The sequence below is a fragment of the Hoplias malabaricus genome, chromosome 4, assembly GCF_029633855.1.
Source record: "Hoplias malabaricus isolate fHopMal1 chromosome 4, fHopMal1.hap1, whole genome shotgun sequence".
NCBI lineage: Eukaryota > Metazoa > Chordata > Actinopteri > Characiformes > Erythrinidae > Hoplias > Hoplias malabaricus.
In genome coordinates, this window is record NC_089803.1 from 13,181,734 (window position 1) to 13,207,518 (window position 25,785).

At 39.1% G+C, this 25,785-nt stretch overlaps 1 protein-coding gene and 1 long non-coding RNA gene across 2 annotated transcripts in view; one reads left to right on the forward strand and one right to left on the reverse strand.

Moving 5' to 3' along the window:
- The window catches only part of LOC136695301 (zinc finger protein 850-like), a 97,591-nt gene that overhangs the window by 9,555 nt on the left and 62,251 nt on the right, over positions 1–25,785 (reverse strand). The gene's annotated exons all lie outside the window — the stretch shown is intronic.
- Positions 824–25,361, forward strand: LOC136695309 (uncharacterized). The gene is made up of 3 exons (XR_010802266.1): positions 824–923; positions 22,284–22,353; positions 25,010–25,361. It is a non-coding gene; the product is annotated as an uncharacterized lncRNA (long non-coding RNA).

The following is a 25,785-nucleotide window of genomic DNA, read 5'->3' on the forward strand; positions in this document are numbered from 1 at the left end:
GTGTAGTGCGTTATGCGTCAAAAACTGCTGTGTAACTTAAAAAAATGCTGTGTTTTAGCTGCACCAAATGGCTTGGGTAGATTGGAATAATGCTTTATATGAACTGATATATACAAAGGAATACTTAATAAATCTGTTTGTTTACTTTGCAGGTGGAGCTTAAGGAGACCCCCTAAAGTTTATTTTTTGATGTTGATGATAATAATTAAGGGCGGCACAGTGTCGCCAGTGTCGAGGGAACATTCTAGTGTAATAACCAATAACCAAAACAGAACATTATGGGAAATTTCTAAGAACATTCCTAGAATGTTAAATTACTGATGGAAATAATGTTGAGGTAATGTTCCCAGAACGTTTTTGTAACTTGACAATAACGTTATGTGAACGTTAAAAAAATGGACAAAATCACGTTGAGGGAACATTCTAGTGCAACGTTACCACAACCAAAATGGAACGTTCGGAGAACGTAATTTTGTTAGCTGGGTCTTCAGTAAAACACGGTATAAACGGCGTGTAAAACACAGTAAAAACATTTACCTTCAGTAAAAACAGGTCCTGATTTCTCTCCAACACAGCTCTCGTGCAGAACGGACGCGTCTGATCGCGGAGCAGCGAACATTTGAGCAGAACTGAACGTTATTCAAACGAGTCCGGCCAACGCAGTGCGTCTGTCCAATCAGAAGAGAGCTGGTGTTTGAGTGACGCCTCTACAGTGCAATGAATGAAGACTTTTTTTCTCAGTTCAAAATGACCGTGATTCTGGTTGGACGACGCAGGGCCCACTATTCCGGCCTCACATCCGCCCCCTGAGATACGATTGGCTGGAGTTTAATAACAGCTTGTCTCTGATTGGACATTCCTCATAAAGACAGTGTCCTCAGTCCAATAGGAGCTTTTCCACTGGAGAACACGCATAGTAAGAGGTAAGAAACGAGAGTCTTTACTGTTAGTTTACGTGAGTTATTATGTGTGAGTATAACGAAAACTCGTTTACAGCCTTCCCAAGCAGCAGAGCTTACACATTTACATGGACGGCAGAATAGGCAGCAATATAATACATAAATCTTTGAGGTAGATATTTACAATATTAGTTTTACATAAACTGTAGGATGGGTAGTGATTTCCAGATTCAAGGTTACAGCATATGTTCTGTTACAGTTCTCACCAACAGTTGAGAGGTTGAGTTACTGTGTAAATAAGGAGCAGTTTGTATGTCCATCAGAAAGTGCTAGAAGCAGAATACACATTAATAACAGTTACGAGTAATAAATATCGCTGCTTTAAAGTGTCATTGCACTTACTGTGAAGTAGACACTACAGAACAGACAGAGCATAGAGTTGTTCTCTGTATGTGAGTGAGTGTTCACTGACTGCAAATGAACAGAATGAACACATTCAAAGTGTAAGTGTCACAGATGATCACTGCCACAGAAAAAAGGCAGTCAAGTGCAGGTTTAATAATCCAAATACGTAGTCATAAACAATCCAGGTCAATACCAAATAAACATTTCAAAGATCAAGACAGACTATCCAAAAAACACAACCCCAAACTCATAAAACAAAAACCAAAGCAGAATGTCAAAACCAGGAGAAAAGATCACAAGATATATATGTCGCTCCGAATCGTAGAACAGAACCAAGAACAAGACTTCACAAAGAACCTACTGCACCATGTGCTTTATATATATACACACACAATATGACCGCCAACAGGAACCTGATTAACACTACCATGGTATTCTGGAGAGAGTGACCTCTGCTGGTGTGGAGGGGAACTACCTGCTGCAGACCTGACAGTAAGGTCCTAGTTTATGGGGGTGATGTGGTCAGGAAAGATGGGGGAGTCAGTAGGGTTAGGACACTAGGTTAGGTGTTTGTTTATGTGAACACAGGAACTTCACATTCTCCACACTGCTTCTCCAAATATGTGGAGGTGGGGGTGGTCTGGCTGCTTTGTTCTCCTGAAGATGATCTCCTTTGTCTTAGAGGTGTTAAGTGCCAGGACCTAGTCATTCCACCTCATTCCTGCAGGCTTCTTCATCACCATCTGAAATGAGGCCCACTATTGCTGTGTCCTCTGAGAAGTTTATGTTGTTTAAAGGTGAATGGGATCTACAATGTGCACTGCACAGAGAACAAAGAGTGATTGGAGGTGTGGGTGACAGAGTAAATGCTGTGCATGCTGAAAGATCAACAGTGTTTCAGTAGGAGATTAAACATGGAGTGTTTCTACACACAGCTCAGATGCCACTTAATGGAGTTTGAAATGTTTTTGAGGACTCAACTGAACACATGCAGAAACACTGGGTTAAAAGTTCTCTTTGTGGTTCACTGCTGAGAAATCATCCTCATGTAGAATTTACAGTAAATAACTGGCAAAAAGTTGACAATAATCTACTGTAAAACATACTGTTCATGACTGTAAATCAAATTAGAGTACCCACTGTACACAAGTAAATACTGTTACAAACTTGTAAATACTTGGATACAAACTTATTTTTTTCACTGTAGATCAACTACAAAGTATTTAATGGTTTTTTACAGTAATTATTCATTATACTGTAATCCATTTTACAGTAATTTGGTGTAATATTTACATATACAGTAGTTTACAAGCAATACAATTTGCCAATAAAATTCTATATTTACCATAAAAATGTTTAAAATTACACTGATTTCGAAATCGTTCACAAAACAAGACAACCGACGGTTACAAAATCAAATTTTGTACGATTTTTTTTACAATTTATTTATATAAACATGTCCAGATGGAGGGGTGCACCAATTTTTTTTTAACTTTTTGTAAGTCCGCATCTAAGTAATTCTGCAATGTAACAAATGGTTTGAAATGCTCCATGTGGTCTGAAGTGTTTTTCTTTAAAAGTGTCTATACTTTCTTTCCAAGCATATACAAATTAACATATCAGTATAGATAGTAAATAAAATATATATGATTTGCAGACATTCCTATCACCACCACTGCAAAGAAATCCATATGTGGTGTGGTGTGATCTCCCTGTGTCTGCGTGGGTTTCCTCCGGGTGACTGTCTGTGAGGAGTGTGGTGTGTTCTCCCTGTGTCTGCGTGGGTTTCCTCCGGGTGACTATTTGTGAGGAGTCTGGTGTGTTCTCCCTGTATCTGCGTGGGTTTCCTCCGGGTGACTGTCTGTGAGGAGTGTGGGGTGTTTTCTCTGGGTTTTTTATTTTTATTGTTGTAAAAGAAAGCTTTAAAATCTGAATTGGCCTTTTTTGTTTGTTTGTTTTTCCTTTTTAAACTAAAGACTATATGCTTTGTTTTATTCATGTTTTGTTTGATTATTTCTCATCGAGGAAAAAAACAACTTTGTTTAACAGTTAACCAAGGAGAAAAACCTATCACTATCTGATCACTTTGTGCTCATATTTGGTAATATATATATATATATATATATATTAATGAGCTTTTGAAAAACTCTACACTTTTCTTTTGTGAAGTGCATTTTGAACAGTAATTCCAGTGCTTTTTTAGTTTTTATTCTGAACTGTATCCTGTGTCTGTACAGGATGTATGCCAGTCCATATTTCAGAGTCATTGCCTGTGGGCTGTTTGACGCAGTTTCACTGTGGAATGAAGCAGTAGTGGACCTTGCACTTGTCACAGTACTCATGTGTTTTCCCAGTGTACAGTGGAAATTTACACCTGGTGTCTTCTTTATAAACATTTTATTTTGGCATGTGGTCCAGCACGTCCACGCGGACCTCTTCAGTTGGCTGTTGTTCAGCAGAGATTTTCCAGTGCTAGGGCTGTGCGATATGACCTCAAATCAGTATCACGATCCAAAGAAACCTTTCCTCAATTATGATTAATGAATGATTATTTTTCTTTTTTCCATAGTTTACTAACACAGCTAAATGTATTAAAGCTGAGATATTTTCCAATGAATCGGTGCATATCTTTGATTGTAAAATAATTGAAGGAAACACACTAACTATTTATGGTTATTTAAGTTGCATTTCTTGTAAACAAAATAAATGTGAAACACTGGCTGGCAAAAATAAGAAAATACCTTTAATCTCCTAAAACAAATGTCATTTTAAATAATGTCTCGTCAAATGTTGAAAATAACTTGCCTCTCTGACAGTCATAGAGATTCCAGGTTGTGCAGATATAACAATATACATTATATAAAATACAACATACATATATTACATTATATAGTTTTATATATTTATGTGTATTTACTGTAGGAATTAGGAGTAATAGCGTTGAAAACTCATAAGAAATCTTAGATATTAAACTCAGGGTTAAATATCATATCAATATATATTAAATATCAGGGTTAAATCAAACCAATACCAGACCACTGTAGTTTTGAAGAATATCTCCAGGTTTCACAGCTTTTTTTTTCTTTTAATAATTAGGTGTAATATTTAATATTTAAATATTTTCAGAAATATTCTGAAAAGTATGGATTAATTGTGTAAATGGTAGAATCTGCCATCAAATGCTTAAAATAAACTCTACTGCATTCTTCCAGGTAAAAGGCTCTAATATTTAAACATATGCACTGTAGGATTTGACAGTGACAGTATTATTCCATACATTGCAGAGTTTAAATGCCATAAAAGGGATCACAATTACAGCCTTGAAATATTCACACAGAGAGGAAATGTATTCATTATTTTTTTTTTTTTTGGCTCCTTGATGTACATTAACACAGTGGTCATTAACAATGTGCTTGCTGTATCTAAAGTGATTCTCAGTCACACAGGTCATTCCAGCTTGCAGAATGAATACATTAACATAGTACTCTGTATGTTGTTGCTGTGGATGTTTAGTTTACTATATCATCTGTGAGATGTCCTTCACACTGTGTGTAAATCTCGTGACGAATGACCAATAGAAATGTTCCAGAATTCCTCTGAATTAAAATATTCTCACACTGACTTCTACTGAAGGTTAAGAAGGTCTTTTCCTTCTCCTGTAAAGTTACTATTTTGAGAGATACATGTTTTTCTTTGGACAGCAATAATATTCATGTATTTGCAATATTCATGAGATGGTGCAGTGGAGGCTTAATTGTTCAAAGAAATGATCTTAAAGTTAGTAGGTGTAATTAAATGTAATCTGCCTGTTCTCTTCCGTCTCACTTGAAGAGCTGGTGGTGTTTAAAGGTTTTGGTAGAGAACCCTCAGGCTGAAAGAAGTGAATTTATGACACCCATTTAAAACATTAGCTGCATCTATTTGACAAAAACCTTAAGAAGCGTGTAAACGTGTAATCTTTGGTCACGTTATCACAACAAAATTTTGTGTTAGCATGCAAATTTTTAATAAGGTGTTAATGCGCATGTGTCCACACGTTTAGAGCCCAATGACGTTCCATATGATACACGAATGTGACGTATATCAGGACCTTTTACTGCTTCCCCTGGAGAAAATAGTAAATATGCGTTGGTATTGTTTCATTATGTGTGTTTTCTGTAAATAAAAGTCAGATATTATGATCAGATTAGTTATTATTCAAATAGTTTAATTATTATTTAATGATGCATCACTTGTTCAGAACATTTTCTGTACACTGGGCAGATTTTCAGCCAAACAAGTCGTATTGTTGTCATGCTGCTACAGTGATAATGTCAGCAGTGCATGTTTTCTTGGACCCTGTGAGTCTGTAATGTCTCCCATTCCAGTACTTATCAGAAATAGAAAAAACAGGGAGTACACAACAGATGGTGTTAATATTTCCAACCTAAAGTATGTCCTTAGACATCAGTCAGATCTGGAACCCAATAAAACTATAGTTTTAATAGTGTATGTAGAGAAAACAGAAAAAGTGGTTGAATAGCTGCCCTGTTTAAAAATATATTTCAATGCAAGCATGCAGTATTTGGTGACTACCTTTCTATTGAGTATCTAAGTACTGTGCTAAAAGGTACACCTCAGATTGTAATACTTGTCTTTGGTCTGTCCCAGCTGTGAATGGACCTACCCACAACCATGGGCACACACTGGACTTGGTCATCATCTATATCTGTGAAAGATTTAGGGATCTCTGACCACTTCTGTGTCTTTTTTAATATTGAAACCACTCCAGCTGTTCAAATCAGGTCTGTCAGTGTGAAGAAAAGATATTTTACTGAGAACACAAAGGAGCTGTTTTTGGAGGCTATGTCAAAAACACAGTGCATAATATCTCACTCTCCTGAAAGTGCTCTTGCGAACCTGAACTCCAAAGCTCTGAGTCTTATTGACTGTTTGGCCCCTTTGAAAACAAAAGCTGTATCTGGTAAGAAGAAAGCACTATGGCGATGCAGCATAGAGGTAAAATACAAGAAAAACGAGTGCAGAAAGGCTGAGCGTAAATGGAGGCACACTAAAATTCACAAATTCACATAGAAAGGCCAGACATACCTACTTCTCTGAGATCATTAGTAAAAGCCCTAACAATGCCCGCTCATTATTCACAATATTTCATCCGCTGAGAAACCCACCATCACCGGTAAACCCAGAACTACTGTCTGTGGAAAAATGTAATGAATTTGCAGCTTTTTTTTTTTTTTTTTTTTTTTTTTATATTTTGTTTTTGAAATCACATAAAACAAAACACAGAAATTAAAGACCGATACACACTTGAAAAAATGTACAAACACAGACCTAACTAAAATAGAACACGTACACACCTGTACGCCACCATAATAAACTAAATAGAAAAATTAATTTAAGAAAATAAAAAATAAATAAATAATAATAAAAAAAATAAATAGATAAAATAAAAATAAGATATTTAGGCTGTCAGAAATGTATGAGTTATAAATAGGTTAACAAGTAATACATCAACATAGTGTATAATTCAAGGCAGGGCTGATGTTGGCTGGGCCCGCTCCAAATAGTTCAGAACCTGTCCCCACACACTACAAAAGCGTTTTGGTGCTTTTATAGATTCTTTGCAATATATCTGATCCATTTCTATTATAAATAACATCTCATTTAACCATCTCTTAAAGCATGGCTCAACTGGTGATTTCCATAATAATAGTATAACTTTTTTGGCTGCAACCATACCCGCCAATAAGGCTTGCTGCTGTGCAGATGACAAAGAGACAGAATTATCGAAATAGCCAAAAATAGCCAGTTTATAATCTGGAGGAATACCCACTTCAAATGCCTCTGAGAACCAGTTGAAGATGCTAGCCCAATAATTAATAACTTACGGCAGGACCATATTAAGTGAGATAAGGAACCTTCTGAAGTATGGCATCTATCACACATAGGGGAAACAGAAGCATAGATTTTGTTCAGTTTAGTTTTAGAAAAATAAAACCTATGTAATATTTTAAACTGAATGAGTCTATACCTGGAATTAATTGAGCAACGATGAATACTGGATAAGCTCTTCTCCCACATATCATCCATGACTGCAACCCCCAAATCTTTAGCCCAACTATCCTTTAAGGAAGTGGTATTAGATGATGATGATAATACAGAAACGAAACTAGACACCAAATGTCTGGTGTCAGGAGGGGATGTGAGCAAGTCATAAAAAAATATGTTCTTTTGGTTCAGATGATGTTTTTTTTAAAATAGTGCCTAAGCTGCAAATATCGAAAAAAGTGGGAAGAAGGAAGATTGAATCTTGATTTAACCTGGGCAAAAGAAACAAAACTGTTGTCTGTATAAAAATCTTTAATGCACAATAAACCCTTATCTCTCCAGGTAGCAAATACCTTATTTGACTGAGCTGGAACAAAAAAAATGGTTGCATGTAAAAGGAGTATGTGTAGAAACTAGAGGCAAGGAGAGAAACCTTTTCATTTGATTCAAAATCTTCAAAGAGTTTCTGATGATAAAATTATTGCCAAATGTTTTGATGGAAGGATTTGTCATAGAGAATAATAAGACCGGTAATGAAGTTTTTGTTAGAGACTGGGTCTCTATTCTTAGTCACAGTGGAGTCTCAGAAATTGAATGGTCTATAGCTCCCTTCTGCCAGTAAGTGAGAACCCTTGCGTTAGCTGCCCAGTAATACTGTTTAAACACCGGTAGACCTAACCCTCCAAGTGCTGTATGACGTAAATGTCTTCTTGCTATACGGGGAGGTTTATAGGCCCAAACAAAAGCACATAATTGAGTCTAGTTGTTTAAAAAAGGCTGAGGGGAGGCAAATAGGTATGTTTTGGAATAAATATAGAAAACATGGTAAAATCACCATTTTACTAGCATTGGTGCGTCCAATCATCGAAAGGGGAATCAACTTCCGGCTCTCAATATTTGCTTTTAATTTGTCAATCATATGCAGAAAATTCAATTTAAAAAGATATTTTGGATTTTTTGGAATTTTAAGGCCTAAATATGTGAAATGATCCTCAACTATTTTAAATGGCAAAGAATAAAAAAAAGTAGGACTAAGGTTATTGGTAATATTTATGAATTAACTTTTGGTCCAGTTAATTGAGTAACCTGAAAGTTTACTAAAAGCGTCTATATAATTTAATAAATTAGGCACAGACAGCACCGGATCAGATATAAATACCAACAAATCATCTGCATACAGATTCACTAGGCTCTCAACATCACCAGATTTAATACCATGTATATGTGGATGATTCCTAATCCCTATGGCCAATGGTTCAAGTGCTAAATCAAAAAGAAGATGAGACAACGGGTCCCCCTGATGAACCCCTCGACATAGGTCAAATGGACTAGAGCACTCTCCGTTAGTGAATGGCGGCTTCTTTATCTTTTAGTTTATTTGAGTATAAAATGTTAAGAAGTAGGTGTGTATTGGCAAATGGGAATCTACCTGGTATACAACCGGTCTAATCTGTATGAATTATTTTGGAGATATGCTTTCCCAGTGTAATCGGTAATACCTTGGTCAGCACTTTTTGATCGAAATTCAAGAGAGCTATTGGCCTATAAGAGGCAGGGTCAGACTCCACCTTTCCTTTTTTTAATAATAAAATAATGTTTGCCTCATACAGAGATTTAGGGAAGTTAGCATTCCTAATAGAGTCATTTATCATCCTCAGCATATAGGGGACGAGTTTTCTACTAAAAGCTTTGTAGAATTCGCACCCAAATCCGTCCGGACCAGGACTTTTGCCTGATGGGAAAGCCTGGATAGCCTCTAAAAGATCCGTTTCTGATATCGGAGCATTTAATTCTTCTTTGCAAGACTCAGGCAATTGTGGTATTTCAGATTATCAAAAAAACTGGTTAAAATCTGCCTCAGTGACAAAAAGAGAAGAAGAATATAGGTCAGAGTAGAACTCCCTAAAGCAACTGTTTATTTATTTTGGATCTGTAATTAATTCTCCAGAACTTGAAATAATTTTGTGAATGGCTTGCTTAGATTGTATCCCTTTTAACTGTCTGGACAATAATCTTTCAGGCTTATCCCCAATTCAAAATATTTATATTTTAGTTTAAGCAAATAGATTTCCACACCCTGGCTGAGAATTGAATTGTATTCATATTTTAATTTTAAAATTTGATTATAAATTGATTGTGCTAGAGAAGATCTGTATGTTTTTTCAAGTGCTGTAAGTTCCGTTTGAATTTCCAATAATCTAATGTTGTTGAATTTCTTTTTTTTTTGTGCTTCAAATGAAATAATATGACCTCTCATGACTACCTTCAGGGTCTCCCAAATAGTACAATCTGAAACCTCACCATTATCATTTATCTCCAAGAATTCATTGAGCTTTGCATTAATATATTCATTAAATAGTGGATCTTTAAGCAAAAGAGGGTTAAAGCGCCATCTATATTTTTCTTTGGCCATATTACATTGGAGTTCAAGAGTGACTGGATAGTGATCTGAAATCAAAATATTATGGTACTTGATGTCTTCGATGTTACCAATAAGTTCAGAATTTACCAAGAAATAATTGATCCTAGTAAATGATTTGTGTACATGAGAGTAAAATGAAAAATCTTTGTGAGTGGGATGCTGCAGCCTCCAAATATCTACCATATTTCTAGACTTCATCAACTGGTTCAAAACAGTGACAGACATTAGTGACGATGGTGGACTCTGAGAAAGCCTGTCCATATAGGAGTCTAGGTAACAGTTGAAATCACCTCCCATTATGATGTTCCTAAAATTATCTACTGGGACAGCATCAAACAATTTATTTAAAAAAAACAGGAGCATCAAAATTAGGGCCATACACATTAACCAGAGCTAAGGGAAAAGAGTTAATATGGCCAGAGACTATAATATATCTGCCCTGTGGGTCCGCCACCATAGTTTCTAAGTGAAATGGTATATATTTACGAAAAAGAATAGCAACCCCTCTGGCCTTAGAAGTAAATGGAGCTTGGTAAACCTGGGATACCCAGTCAACTCTGAGTCTACATTGCTGTGTCATACTGATATGGGTCTCCTGAAGAAAAATTATATCAGCCTTGAGAGACTTTAGATGTGAGAATACCCTACCTCTTTTAACAGGGTGACCCAGCCCCTTAACATTCCAAGACACAAAGGTGACCCCCGCTCCATCATTATGAACTACAGACATCTAAGTTTGAAGATAGAAGGAAAAATGTATAGTGACAGCCTGGGGGAAAAAATAACACAATTCCACCAACCACATATAAGACATCCCACCCAAACTCACTAAGCATCTACAAAAGAGAAGCACTGTATTTACCCTTATAGACAGGAACACTAAGCGCACAGAGATAACAATGTATCTGTGGTATATACTACTACTAAATTACACCACCTATTGAGCATCTCCGCACTTTGTTTGAATATATACACAATGTAATACCATCTGCAATGAACGAGGAAAACAAAAACCAACTGTTAAAGAACCTAGCCACTGAAACACACCAGAAGCTATAAAGAACCAACAACACCCATTTAAACTTGTTTAAGCTCGGATTCCACAAATTTCGCCGCTTCAGAAGGGGATGTGAAGCTCCTGAGCTGACCTTCATGGCGAACACAGTGTTTTGCGGGAAAGCGGAGCATGTGTGACACCTTTAGTGCACGCAGCGCCTGCATGACATCCTTGAAGATCCAGCAGCTAGAACTCTTACCAGAACCAAGAGAACCGAGAACATCACTCCTGTCCTCAGGTCACTGCACTGGCTACCAATTAAACACAGAATATATTTTAAAGTGTTATTAATTGTTTATAAATCAAAAAATTGCCCCGGACCAAAAATGAACCCAGTAGGCCCCTCAGATCACTCGGGACTGGTCAGCTAGTAGTGCCCCGGGTCAGAACCACACAGGGGGAGGCAGCTTTCAGTCACTATGCTGTCTGCACCTGTGTGACACCTTTAGTGCATGCAGCGCCTGCATGACATCCTTGAAGATCCTTCTCTGATTTAGAACCTCAGCCGTGTAAAAATGAACACTTTGTGGCTGTTGTAGTCGAGGTTGCGCCCGGCTCGAAGCCTCAAAATTCGCTCCTTCTCGGTGTAGAAATGAACCCAGGCGATAATTGTGCGAGGTCTTGCTCCTTCTGGAGGTTTGGATTGAAGCACACGATGGGCCCGGTCGATAATGAGTGGTTCAGTGAAGTGTGTAGCTCCAAGTAGCCTGGGAAGTAGGCCGACAACAAACTCTGTTGGTTTTCCCTTTTCCTCTTCCTCTGGCACCCCGACTATTTTAATGTTGTTGCGGTGGGATTGACCCTCCAGGTCATCGAGTTTAATTTTGAGAGCTTAATTTTTCTTCTGGATTTCGGTCAAAGAAGTTTCAAGTAAGCTAATGCGCTACTCATGATCCCGGATTTGTTCCTCTGCCACGTCCATTTTCTCCGTGACAGAGTGCAGCGCAGTTTGTAAAGTTTGAAAAGACAGTTCAAACTTATCGAACCTCTCATTTATTGACTTTAAGATCTTATTAGCAACTTTTTCCCAGATCTGAGGCAGGTCCTCATCGCTTCCTTGGCTAGCACCCCGGCTAGTATCATCCTCCATGCTTACTGTCACACGCTGAGGCTCTTTCGGTTGTTTTAGGGCTTTTGGTGGCATTCCGAGGGCCAGAAAGTGTAAACGGGGAAAGTTCAAATTCAGCTTGTTATACAAGCATTAAAAAAATGATTAACAGACGGTGTTAAGAAAAATTGTAAAAAAAAAAGACATTTTGTGCGGAGGAGCTCCGTAAAACATGTCTACTCCATACGACACTCACTAGCGCCTCCCATTTGCAGCTTTCTTTAGCAATAAAACATTCTAAACATCTGGCAAGTGATCTTCAATACGTCTCTTGAGTGTGTGCCCTGTCTGAATTCACCGCTATTGATCTGAATACTCTAGAGAATACTGTCTAGCATCTAAAACCATCCACATGCACATTAGACGTGTTGCCTGTGCATTTTATGAAGGAAGTCTTCTGTCTATCTGAGGACATACTGCAAATAGTAAATGTGTCTCTACTTTCAGGGATCTTCCCTCAAGCATTAAAAACTGCAGTAATCAAACCTCTCTTAAAATAGAACAATTTAGACAGCACTATCCTGAACAACCACAGACCAATTTCTAATCTTCCTTTCATAGGCAAAATTACTGAGAGAGTTGATTCTATTCAGCTCAACAAATTTTTACATGAACACTGTTATTGTGATGACTTCCAGCCAGGCTTCTGTCCACATCACAGCACAGAAACTGCCCTCATAAAGGTCCTAAATGACATCCGTCTGAACACAGACAGTGGTAAGGTATCTGTGCTAGTGCTTCTCGTTCTTAGTGCTGCATTTAATACTGTTGATCACAGCATCCTTTTAGACAGACTAGAGAACTGGGCGGGTCTTTCAGGAACCACTCTCAGCTGGTTACCACTTCGACAAATTCTTAAAAAAAATAAAATGGCCTATCATAGTTATGGAGATGACTCTCAGATCTATTTAGCTCTGTCACCAGGTGACTATAGTCAGTCAAAGTGAACTTTATTGTCATTTAGACAACACACAGCAGTGCACAGCTAAACGAGATTCCGTGTCTCTAAACTCCAATGTGCTATGCAAAATAAGACAATATGTAATTTAAATGGACAAACTCGCAATCAACTATAGGCAATACAACTACACAGAATAAGGCACCATATCTATGAAATTAAATAATAGCAGCAAGGAATGGCAGTATGTATATATATAAATAAATAAATAAATAGTCTCTCTGCAACTGCAGTAAATAACTGAATGAGGGACAGTTTCCTTCAACTAAACAAAGATAGGACAGAGGTGATTGTGTTTGGCATCAAGGAGCAAAGACTTGAGGTCACTACTCAGCTTAACAACAAAGTTCTAAAGACTAAAGGCCAGGTCAGAAATCTGCATAATCCTGGATTATTGGCCAAATAAAGGTAATAACAAAATCTGCATTTTATCACATTAAGAACATATCAAAATTCAAAGGGTATGTGTCACAACCAGACTCATTCATGCATTCATCTCTAGCAGGCTGGACTACTGCTATGGTCTCTTTACTGGACTTCCCAAGTCCACAGTCAGGCAGCTGCAGCTTATTCAAAATGCAGCAGCTAGAACTCTTACCAGAACCAAGAGAACCGAGAACATCACTCCTGTCCTCAGGTCACTGCACTGGCTACCAATTAAACACAGAATATATTTTAAAGTGTTATTGTTTCTAAATCAAAAAATTGCCCCGGACCAAAAAATATTTCAGATCTGCTAGAAGTGTATGAACCCAGTAGGCCCCTCAGATCACTCGGGACTGGTCAGCTAGTAGTGCCCCAGGTCAGAACCACACAGGGGGAGGCAGCTTTCAGTCACTATGCTGTCTGCACCTGGAATAGACTCCCGGAAGACATCAGATTTGCCCCAAATATTACTGTCTTCAAATCTAGACTAAAGACTTTCCTGTTCTCCTGTGCCTTTGAGTAGTGCTGCACTTAGATATGATTTAAAAATGTAGATTTACTTATTTTATTTCTAGTACCATTTTAATAACTGTCCTTATTCTGTTTTTATTGTTTTTACTGAATAGATTTTAATCATTTTTATTTTTATTTTATATTCTGTTTTAAATCTATATTATGCTTTTTAATTGTTTTTATTTTCTTTTACTAAATTCTACTGTAATTATTCTGTATCGCACTGTTAGAAATTCGGCATTGAAGAGTCAGGAGACTGGAGTTTGGCGTTGACTGGAGTTTATTTACACATACACAGGACCATGTATGAGTACAGCTGGATGATCTCAGTCTATCTCAGGATGATCTGAAGTTTAGAAACTGGAGGTTCAGAGGTTTCCTTCACGTGCATGCAGAAAAGCACGGGCACAGCTTGTCATCAGTTTGTCACCAGTTTTCAGTCTGTTCCCAATCCAGTCTGACCTCGATCCAGTCTGATCCCGATCCAGTCTAACACCAAATATTTTAGGAGGGCCTTATATACATTGGAGTAGTGAGAGAAGGGAATTGGAGGAAGAAGAGGAGTGAGAGGAGGGGTATGTAGAATGAGGGTGATGAAGAACGTGTAAAACAGAGGAAGGGGGGAAAAGGTGAGAGAAAATGGAAATCAGGGGAGGGATAGGAGGAAGAATAGGGTTGAGAGGAGGGGTAGGTGTGATAAGGGTGATGGTCAAGGAAAGAAGGAACAAGAGGTGTGAGGGGAGGTGTGTGATGAAAGACATAGTTTCTCTCACTCTGTAAAGCACTTTGAATTGCCATTGTACGCTAAAAATAAATTTGCCTTGCAAAGTGTGCTTTTGGACTGTGGGAGGAAACCGGAGCACGCGGAGGAAACCCACGCGGACACAGGGAGAACCCACCACACTCCTCACAGACAGTCACCCAGAGGAAACCCACGCAGACAAAGGGAGAACACACCACACAGACGGTCACCCGGAGGAAACCCACGCAGACACGGGGAGAACACACCACACTCCTCACAGACAGTCACCCGGAGGAAACCCACACAGACACAGGGAGAACACACCACACTCCTCACAGACAGTCACCCGGAGGAAACCCACGCAGACACAGGGAGAACACACCACACTCCTCACAGGCAGTCAACCGGAGTGGAACTCGAACCCACAATCTCCAGGACCCTGGAGCTGTGTGACTGCGACACTAACCTGCTGCTCCACCGTGCCACCCATATATTTTTTCTTGAATTTGTCAATTTCAGTTAATGTATAATTGTATTGTGGGAAGGGCTGGGAGCTCCCCCGTGAGGACGAGCGGCTACCCTCATGGAATGTTTTTGGGATGCTTCTGTTTGGGGGCACACATTAGATGTTATTTGCATAACTGGGGATATGATGCATGGTATTTGTGTGCTTATGTGATGTATGTTGTTTGACACATGCAGGGCAGTATCCACTGTCAAGGGCAGTTGGGTGGCTGTGGAAACACTAAGCCCGAATGATTGCCTGGTGACTTCTGCCTATAATACCCTTGTGATATCACATAACACCTTTAAAATGTACATACTTTACACTGAATAAGTTTGACTATGTTTCATTGAAAATATGGTCAATATGAAAATGTGATGGGCGGTACAGTGGCGCAGCAGGTAGTGTCACAGTCACACAGCTTCAGGAGCCTGGAGGTTGTGGGTTCGGTTCCTGCTCCGGGTGACTGTCTGTGATGAGTTGGTGTGTTCTCCCCGTGTCAGCGTAGGTTTCTTCCGGGTGCTCCGGTTTCCTCCCACAGTCTAAAAACACACGTTGGTAGGTGGATTGGTGACTCAAAAGTGTCTGTAGGTGTGAGTGAATGTGTGTGTGTGTGTGTCTGTGTTGCCCTGTGAAGGACTGGCGCCCCAGGGTATATTCCTGCCTTGCGCACAATGATTCCAGGTAAGCTCTGGATCCACCTCGACTGGATAAGCGGTTACAGATAATGAATGAATTAATGAATGATGTGATATGCTAATGGAAATGATACATGGTGAATGGTGGTAATGAACACTATTAGACCTCACTGCTAACTGGCTATTCAGTTACAGATTCATCAGAGCTGACTGAAATTATAAAATGTACAACTACTGATGATGAGAATACACATAACAGGCAGCTCCTGCTGTCCAAATGGTGGTTGCCCTCGCTGATTTCTGGCTGTTTTGACCAACAGGCATCTGCCACTGCCACACACACACACACACTCACCTGGAGTTATAACCATATACAGCATTTACCATCAACGTGAAATGATCATTGGGTCACATTAAATATAGAAACATTGCTAGTTTGGAATGTACAAACCGGATTCCAAAAAAGCTGGGACACTAAACAAATTGTGAATAAAAACTGAATGCAATGATGTGGAGGTGCCAACATCTAATACTTTATTCAGAATAAAACACAAATCACAGATCAAAAGTTTAAACTGAGAGAATGTATCATTTTAAGGGAAAAACATGTTTCAAAATTTCATGGCGTCAACAAATCCCAAAAAAGTTGGGACAAGGCCATTTTTTACCACTGTGTGGCATCCCCCCTTCTTCTTACAACACTCAACAGACGTCTGGGGACAGAGGAGACCAGTTTCTCAAGTTTAGAAATAGGAATGCTCTCCCATTCATGTCTAATACAGGCCTCTAATTGTTAAATCATCTTGGACCTTCTTTGTCGCACCTTCCTCTTTATGATGCGCCAAATGTTCTCTATAGGTGAAAGATCTGGACTGCAGGCTGGTCATTTTCAGTACCCGGATTTATCTTGTTGAAAAATGCAGGGTCTTCCCTGAAAGAGATGACGTCTAGATGGGAGCATATGTTGTTCTAGAACCTGAACATAGTTCTCTGCATTAATGGTGCCTTTCCAGACATGCAAGCTGCCCATGCCACAGGCTTCTGAACGGAGCGTTGATTACAACTTGGGTTATCCTTGTCCTCTCTGGTCCGGATGACATGGCGTCCCAGTGTTCCATAAAAAACTTCAAATCGTGACTCATCTGACCACAGAACAGTCTTCCATTTTGCTACACTCCATTTTAAAAGACCCCTGGCCCAGTGCAAACATCTGAGCTTGTAGAGCTTGCTTAGAAATGGCTCTTTGCACTGTAGAGTTTCAGCTGGCAACGACGGATGGCACAGTGGATTCAGTAGAGTTTTACGGCCTTGACCCTTACGCACAGCAATTGTTCCAGATTCTCTGAATCTTTTAATGATGTTATGCACAGTTGATGATGATAACTTAAAAGTCTTTGCTATTTTACGCTGGGTAACACCATTCTGGTATTGCTGCTCCAATCTTTCTGTGCAACAATGGTGGAATTGGTGATCCTCTTACCATCTTGGCTTCAGAGAGACACTGACACTCTGAGAAGCTCTTTTTATACCCCAATCATGTTGTCAATTGACCTAATTAGTGTTAATTGGTCTTCCAGCTGTTTGTTATATGCTCAATTTCCTTTTTCCAGCCACTTATTGCTACTTGTCCCAACTTTTTTGGGATTTATTGACTCAACATATTTTTCCTTTAAAATGTTACATTTACTCAGATTAAACTTTTGATCTGTCATCTATGCTCTATTAAGAATAAAATATTGACGTTTGCCACCTCCACATCATTGCATTCAGTTTTTATTCACAATTTGTTTAGTGTCCCAACTTTTTTGGAATCCGGTTTGTAATAGTAATGGCTGCATTTTGTAGTCACTGGTCTGACGCAGTTTCACCTTTAAGTTGTTTCCGCCAATGAGAAGCCATTTTCTGACATATCTGCCAATGAAAGATAAGTGGGCGTTCCTGTTATATGCGTGTTCTTGATTTACAGAAACGACTTGTTTAACAGAGCTGTTTTCTCTGTTAAAGCTTCTGTGCCAGAGTCTACCCAGTAAACATTTAGCTGTTGATTCAATGTTGAAATAACGTACTTGACTGTCGTCTAATTAACGTTTTCTTAAGGTTGAAAATGAAAGTTGAAAAGACGTCCAAACACAGACGTTGAAAAGACGACTAAAAAAGTCACATTAAAGACATCCTTTTAAAGCCGTTATTTCAACGTTGAAATCACGTATCTAAATGTCATTCAATAAACACTGAATTAAAGTTGAAAAGACATCCAAACATAAACTTTGAAAAGACTAGTAACAGAGTCACATTACAATTGTACTTTCAAAGTACAGTAGGTTTCATTAAGAATTTAATGGTTCAGACTGTTTTTTAATGGTGCCTACATCTAATAGTTTCCATCATGTAATCCCTTAGCACTTAATGGTTCCTAAGAGTTTAACTATTATTTCTTTAATATTTTCCATTATGTAACACTTCTATTAGTATTTAATTGTACCTGTCAGTTCACAATCCTGGTTGGAAAAAACATTACACCCATAGGTAAAAGCAAAATATTCATTAACATATTTGCAAATTTTTGTAATTAGCCCAAAATATATGAAACAAATATGGCATACAATTACATGTATAAATGTGTATATATATATATATAATAAAAATGTAAAAAAAAATATTCCGTATTTGATTACACATATAAATGAAACAAAAATTGACATACTAAGAAAATGAAGTACAGATTTGAAGAAAGTACAAAGTACAGAGTGTACAAAAGCTTGTCACTGGGGCTGTACCACTTTTAGGTACAATACAGTACCTTTCAGTATTCTTTTATGTAGTCATGTTTTTGTACTAGTTAATGTACTTGGAACCATAAGGGGCTAAAATGTATCATTAACATTAGCTTTGTATATACCACCCAAGTTTATGAAATTGCAAATGTAAATGGAATTATTGAATTGTAATTTTGAGAAAAATCTTCAAACTTAGAATTTTATTGCCATTTTGCATATTACATTTTCACTTTTATTTTAATACTGATAAGCTTCCATAATCAAAAGTGTACAAAACAATTACTTAAGTAAAAAGGCAAAATCAAAAATATAGCAATTTTTTAAATTAATAAAAATCCACCTGAAGAGGAAATACGCAAAATTGTCATTTTAATATACACATTAAATTTGACCCTTTTTTAAAATCTGTTTAACCCAATACATTTAATTAATAAAAATATGACAGTGTAAGGAAAATTATTGGTTGTGTTTTCAGTACACATCTGGCAGTCATATACCACAGGTTATACTATACATGTCCACGCACTGGCCAATGTGTTGTTTGAGTTTGGCAAAGATAAACTTTTTATGCAGGAATTGTGTGCATTGGTTCAGTGGAGCCATGAAAGGTTTAGTACAGGAGGTTGATCACTTGAGTCACACTCTGCAACTCCATGTTTAAAATGCATCTCTGGAGAAATGTCATGATGTTTTCAGGTGTGCAGGGTATTCAATTTTGAAGTCCTGATACATACTGGAGTTTGTGAAGAAGGCCTCGTCTACTGCACTATGACAGCAAACCTCAACTCAGCTTTCACCACACTCTGGCTTCCTCTGGAAACACCAGTTTCCCAGTCCTGATCTTTCAGCTGAATTATCAGATATAATGTTGTAGGTTCACCCTACAGAAAAACAGAAATAGACTTGGCATGACACACTAAGGGGCGGCACGGTGGCGCAGCAGGTAGTGTCGTGGTCACACAGCTCCAGGGACCTGGAGGTTGTGGGTTCGATTCCCTACCCGGGTGACTGTCTGTGACGAGTTGGTGTGTTCTCCCAGTGTCTGCGTGGATTTCCTCCAGGTGCTCCGGTTTCCTTCCACAGTCCAAAAACACATGTTGGTAGGTGGATTGGCGACTCAAAATTGTCCGTAGGTGTGTGTGTCTGTGTTGCCCTGTGAAGGACTGGTGCCCACTGCAGGGTGTATTCCCGCCTTGTGCCCAATGATTCCAGGTATGCTCTGGACCCACCATGACCCTGAACTGGATAAGCAGTTACAGATAATGAATGAATGACACACTAAGACATATTACTGACTTTCTGTTGACTGTGACTATTTCAGTTGGTGTGGTAACAGTTTACTTTATCATACTTAATGAGGGGGTCAGAGTTGTAAGTCAAGAAAAACAAGTTTATTCTTGAAGTCAATGCCTATACATCATGAAGATAATAATGCTTTAATAATGATCCCTTAACCTATTAACTATCAATTTACATTGGTGCCCTCCTCAGGAGTTTGGTGTTTTCTTACTGTGTCTGTATGTGTTTCCTCTGTGTGCTCCTGGTTTCCAAACACTCATTGGCAGGTGGATTGGCTACTCAAAAGTGTCCATTGTGTGAGAGCGTGAGTGAATGTGTGGGTGTGTGGTGCCCTGTGAAGGACTAGTGCCCTGTCTAGGGTGTGTTCCCACTTTGTGCAGAGTGACTCCAAATAGTATGTAAATATTTTGTACCAACCACAACCTTGAACTGGACAAGCAGACAATGAATGAATACATGAATGACAGAAAGCACATTGGTGCAATAATTGCTAAATTATTATTTAGGTCAAATACCAACCTGTAAGCTTCTTTGAGGTGGTGGAAGTGCTTCCTGAGGAAGTAGAGTCTCTGTTGTGCCTTCCGCACTTGGGGTTGGGTGTTGAAGGCCCATGTGAGGTCAGCAGAGATGTGTACTCCAAGGAACTTGAAGTGCTCCACTCTCTCAACCTCCACTCCATTGATGAGGAGGGCCGTGGTCCCGGTGCGGGTGGATCTTTTGAAATCCACAACAATCTCCTTGGTTTTATTTGGGTTCAATTTCAGGTTGTTGTTCTTACACCATGCTGCCAAGTGCCGGACCTCCTTCCTGTAGGCTGATTCATCATTGTTTGTAATCAGTCCTACAATGGCGGTGTCATCAGCAAACTTGATGATTTTATTGGAGGTTTGAATGGGGGAGCAGTCATATGTGAAGAGTGAGTAGAGGAGGGGGCTGAGGACAAATCCCAGTGGGGTGCCTGTGTTCAAGGTGAGACTTGAGGATGTGCGGTCTCCCATCCTGACACCATCTGGTCCAGGAGTTTTCTAGTGTTGGTCCTGTGCAGAGCAGATCGGACCTGGTTTGAGTGAAGCTGAATGGGGGTGTCCTTGACTGCACGTCTAGGCTGGCTGCTGGCATCTGGTTTGCTGTTATTCTTAATGTCGAAGCGAGCAAATAAATGAATCAGTGTGTCTGGGTGGGTTCTGTCTGTGGCAGTTGTGGATGTGGTACCGTATCCAGTGAGTGATTTTATTCCTTGCCACATACCTTTGCAGTTATTCTGGTTGAAATACTCCTGGATGCGCAGTTGGTATTTGCATTTGGCTTTTATGATGCTCCGTCTCATGTCAGTCCTCGCTCTTTTGTAGGCCAGCTGGTCCCAGAGTCTGAAAGCAGTGTTCTGAGCAGGGTCCTCAGTTCTTTGTTGAACCATGGTTTCTGATTGGGCAGCACTTTCACAGTAGTGGTCTTGGTCTCACAATCCGCACAAAAGTTGATGTAGTCCAGTACAGCTGATGTGTGTCCATTCAGGTTTGTCCCCTCTGCAAAAACTTCCCACTCTGTGTCCTCAAAGCAGTTCTGTAGGGCTGAGGTGGCTTCTTCAATCCATACTCTGACTGTCTTTGTGGCTGGTTTTTGTCTACAGATGAGTGGTTTATATGCTGGTGTTAGAGACAGGGACAGATGATCAGAGAGACACAGATGTGGTGAGGGTCTGGCTCTGTAGGCATGAGGAATGTTCCAATAGACCTGATCTAAAATGTTCCTCTCTCTTGTGGGATAGTTTACATATCTGTGGAAATTAGGCAGGACAGGCTTCAAGTTGGCGTGATTGAAGTCCCCTGCTACGAAAACAATGCTGTCTGGTTGTACCGCTAGGTGTTTGCTAATGGAGAGGTATAGTTTTTCCATGGCTAGTTTAGCATTAGCCTGAGGGGGTACATAAACAGCAAAGATGGCCACCGATGTAAACTCTCTACTCAAAAATATCTGGGCATTCACACACTAAAATACTTTTTACGTTCAGCAGAGATGCACTGATTGAAATGTTGAAATAGAAATCAGCCTATTCTGAATTCCGATTGTCTTTGCATATTTTCTGGACAGAAAGAGTTATTTCCACTTTTCTTTTAAAGGAAAATTCCTACATCAACATAAAAATATGCTCTAGGTTATAGGTGAAGTTCAGACGTATATCTGTGGATTAAAGGTGTAGTCTGTGGTTTGTGTTTTAAATGAAGAAATGGAATGAAATGAAGGAATGAGACCTTCTGAGAATGAGAGCTACCTTCAGCATCACGTTGTCCTATTTTTAAGGTGGAACAGAATATTCAATAAGTGTCTGGGGAATAACTGACACATTTAAGGTGGAAATAAATATTTTTACATGAAAATTGAGAATAAGGAAATGTCTGCCTCCTAAAATGACATTGTAAATAAGCAGTTCTTATTCGATTTTGTCTCACCGTCTCCTCCCACTCCTTCTGTTTTCTCTCCATCCACAGCTGTTCACTGTCACACAACTCCAGGGCTCTGGGTTTGAGCCAGGCTCCAGGTGACTGCTTGTGAGGAGTGGTGAGTTCTGTGTGTGTGTGTAGGTTTCCTCCAGGTGCTCCGGTTTCCTAACACAGTCCAAACACACTGTCCTGACCTGGACCTGTAACTGATAAACTACTGACAGCTATTTCATTTTTAATTGAGTGTTTATTCTAATTTTTATAACTTTTCTAGTCATTACGGTACAGGTTTAATGGTCCATCCATCCATCCATTATCTGTAACCGCTTATCCAATTTAGGGTCGCGGGGGGTCCAGAGCCTACCTGGAATCATTGGGCGCAAGGCGGGAATACACCCTGGAGGGGACGCCAGTCCTTCACAGGGCAACACAGACACACACACATTCACTCACACACTCACACCTATGGACACTTTCGAGTCGCCAATCCACCTGCAACGTGTGTTTTTGGACTGTGGGAGGAAACCGGAGCTTAATGGTCCAGATATTTGTCATTTATTATTTTTCCAATTTCGATATATACACTGCGGTTCACTGGAAAGAACCAAAGTTCCAAGAATCAGGAACAGAACCTGTTCATGAACCAGAGTTCTTTTGGTGGAAATGTGCCATGGTTGACAGCAACAAATCAGTGTTCTGATTGGTTAAGAAAACCACGCGATCTGATTGGTCCAGCTAAAGCTTTCCTATTGGTCCATCAATTGTCCATCAAAACAGGGTCAAATATCCACAACTGCAAAAAGAGATTCACACACAGCAGAGAAAGTGAATGTGTGGATTTTCTCCACCGTATTCAAAAACTCCCACTGTCACATTTGGAACCTTAAAAAGGTTTGCTCTGGAACATTTAAGCTGTTTGAGAAGGTACTGATTCACACATTCACAACATTTGATTTACAAATGCAAATCTATTTTATTCACATTTGTGAATTTAAATTATTATTATTGTTGTTGTTGTTGTTGTTTTAAATTTGTACATTCCAATACTTGTAGATTTTAGTTTTACGTGTATGTAGTTGCTCAAAGTCCATTACATTTGTGAGTATTGTTTTACAAACTCAAAATCTTTTTGACCCTTTCTTGACTCCATAGGTTTTAGACAGACTTGATTTTTGCTGGACCTGGCAACCCTGCTCTCGGTTTGCTGGTAGAATTGCCAACCTGCTCTCATAAGACATTTACTAACTGTCTTTAAGTGCTTGTTCAGAGGCATGTTATGCATATTTCATAGACTAGCATACGACACTGCTGCTATGACATTCACGTGAGGGTTTAGTCAGAAACTTGTGGCACTGCTATTCAAAACCTGTTCTGTAGCTGCAGCAAAGTTAGCTGAGCAGACTTTATACCTGGTAAGTTATGCTACCTTGTTAGATTGTGCTACCCAGTGTGTATTTACTGGTTTAACTTCTAAAATACAAAGGTAACACACGTGAACGTTGTTAGACCTTTAATTCTTTCGTTTTCAACAACGGTTCTGTCTCCAGTTAGCCGTTGGCTATCGGTCTGTATTGCTTTCTTGACAGAATACGCACACAGTGTTGCCAACCGTCCCGTTTCGGAAACATTTTGAACCGATATGAGACGCGTTTTGTTATGTATTTTTGAGGTCACACATTTATGTTTGAGACAGAAACACGCAACTCTCGCTCAGCCAGAACGAGGGGCAGATTCTCCATGGCTCAACGGAGAACACACTTTTCATTGGGTGTCACCTTTATTTATCCAATCAGCAGTCAGAGTTATCTGCCCATCATTCAGTGCTGCAGCCAATGGAGTCACAGTCCCTCCGACAGGGGGCGCTGAGAGCAGCAGGTCAAAGCTGAAACACTGGGAACTACAGCTCTGCTTTAGATAGAACTAATGTTATCTTAACTCCCTCTGGCTCTGCTTAATCTGTACCTTCTCTTAGAAATTTATAGGAGAATTGACAGTTAACATAATTAAAAGTCAGCACTTGAAGTGGGTTTGCATTCACGCAGTGTGGACCTCACTGAAATTTGAATTATGGCCCTGAGTGAGGCTTATAGTAAAAAAAAAACATTAAAGTTCCTGTAAGTTTGCTTGTCCTTGCATTCTTGAGTTTTATCCATCATTGTGCGGCACAGTGGCACAGCAGGTAGTGTCGCAGTCACACAGCTCCAGGGACCTGTAAGTTGTGTGTTCGAGTCTGGGTGACTGTCTGTGAGGAGTTTGGTGTGTTCTCCCTATGTCCATGTAGGTTTTCTCCGGGTGCTCCAGTTTCGTCAAGTGTTCGTCAAAAACAAGTGTTAGTAGGTGGATTGGCGACTAAAAAGTGTCCACAGGTGTGAGTGTCACCCTGTGAAGAACTGACACCCCCTCCAGTGTGTGTTCCCTCCTTGCACAGGGTGATTCCAGGTAGGCTCTGGACAGTGGTTACAGACAATGAATGTATTAATGATTGTTTTATTTGTTCTCCATGTTTTTTATTTTATGCCTTTTTGTGGTTCCAAACCATAAAGATATCACATTCATATTCTGGGTTAATTTTTAATTTGTTTAATTTTTAAAACTAGAAGCACCAAACACCAGTCACTGTGACAGATGTGATGTCATAGAGTAAAAATATCCAAATTGGTAATCTGTCTATTATCTTCTAAAACATTAAGATGAATGATGGAAGGACTGAAAAATTGAAAGACAAACCTAGTGGTAATTTTATATTAGTAACAACATCCTTGTATAAATTCTAGGTGGATTCTAAGTGCTAGACAGCACTTGTAGGGGGCAGCCGTGGGCATACGATTAGAGAAGTGAGCTTGAGGCTGGTTCAGTTCCCGGGAACGCAAAGGAAAGATTCATCCATGGCTGAGCATTGCCCTTGAGGAAGGCACCTAGCCCTCAAACTGCCGAGGTGGTCACAGCCTTCTGCTTCGGTTGTGTGTGTTCACTGCCCCTAGTGTTTCTGAAGAATTGCTCACAAGTGTGTGTTCAAGATCACGGATGGGTCAAGTGCAGAGAAATAATTTCCCTAAGTGAATCAATCAAATTTTTCTTAAACAGATGACTCGTTTGACTCATTTTATGTACAAGTTAGTCAGACAAGCACAGCGATTATAGTGTTAATGATGTGCATTTATATATACATGCATATAAATGAAAAAAAATTATATATATGCACTGAGACATTACTTTGTCTTAAACCATTTATTGATGTCTATTACTGTATTAAAAATTGTTAATTAAAGGTAACCTTATTGTTAAGTTAATCATTATTTTAAAGTTTGCACACAGGAAAGTGTAATATTACTGAGTGAGTCTACTATAGACCTCAAGTAATAAAATGAAGATGGGCCAAATCATGTTAATTCAACCTGCTCTGAACTTTTATGTTATAATAAATGCTTTTCACAAGTGTTAACTAAAGGAATTATGTAGATTATTTACAAATGTCTATTTCTAAACTGTATTTTACACACTACTCTTAGAGGAAATCTGCATGAATATTAAAGTAAAAATACATTCTGAT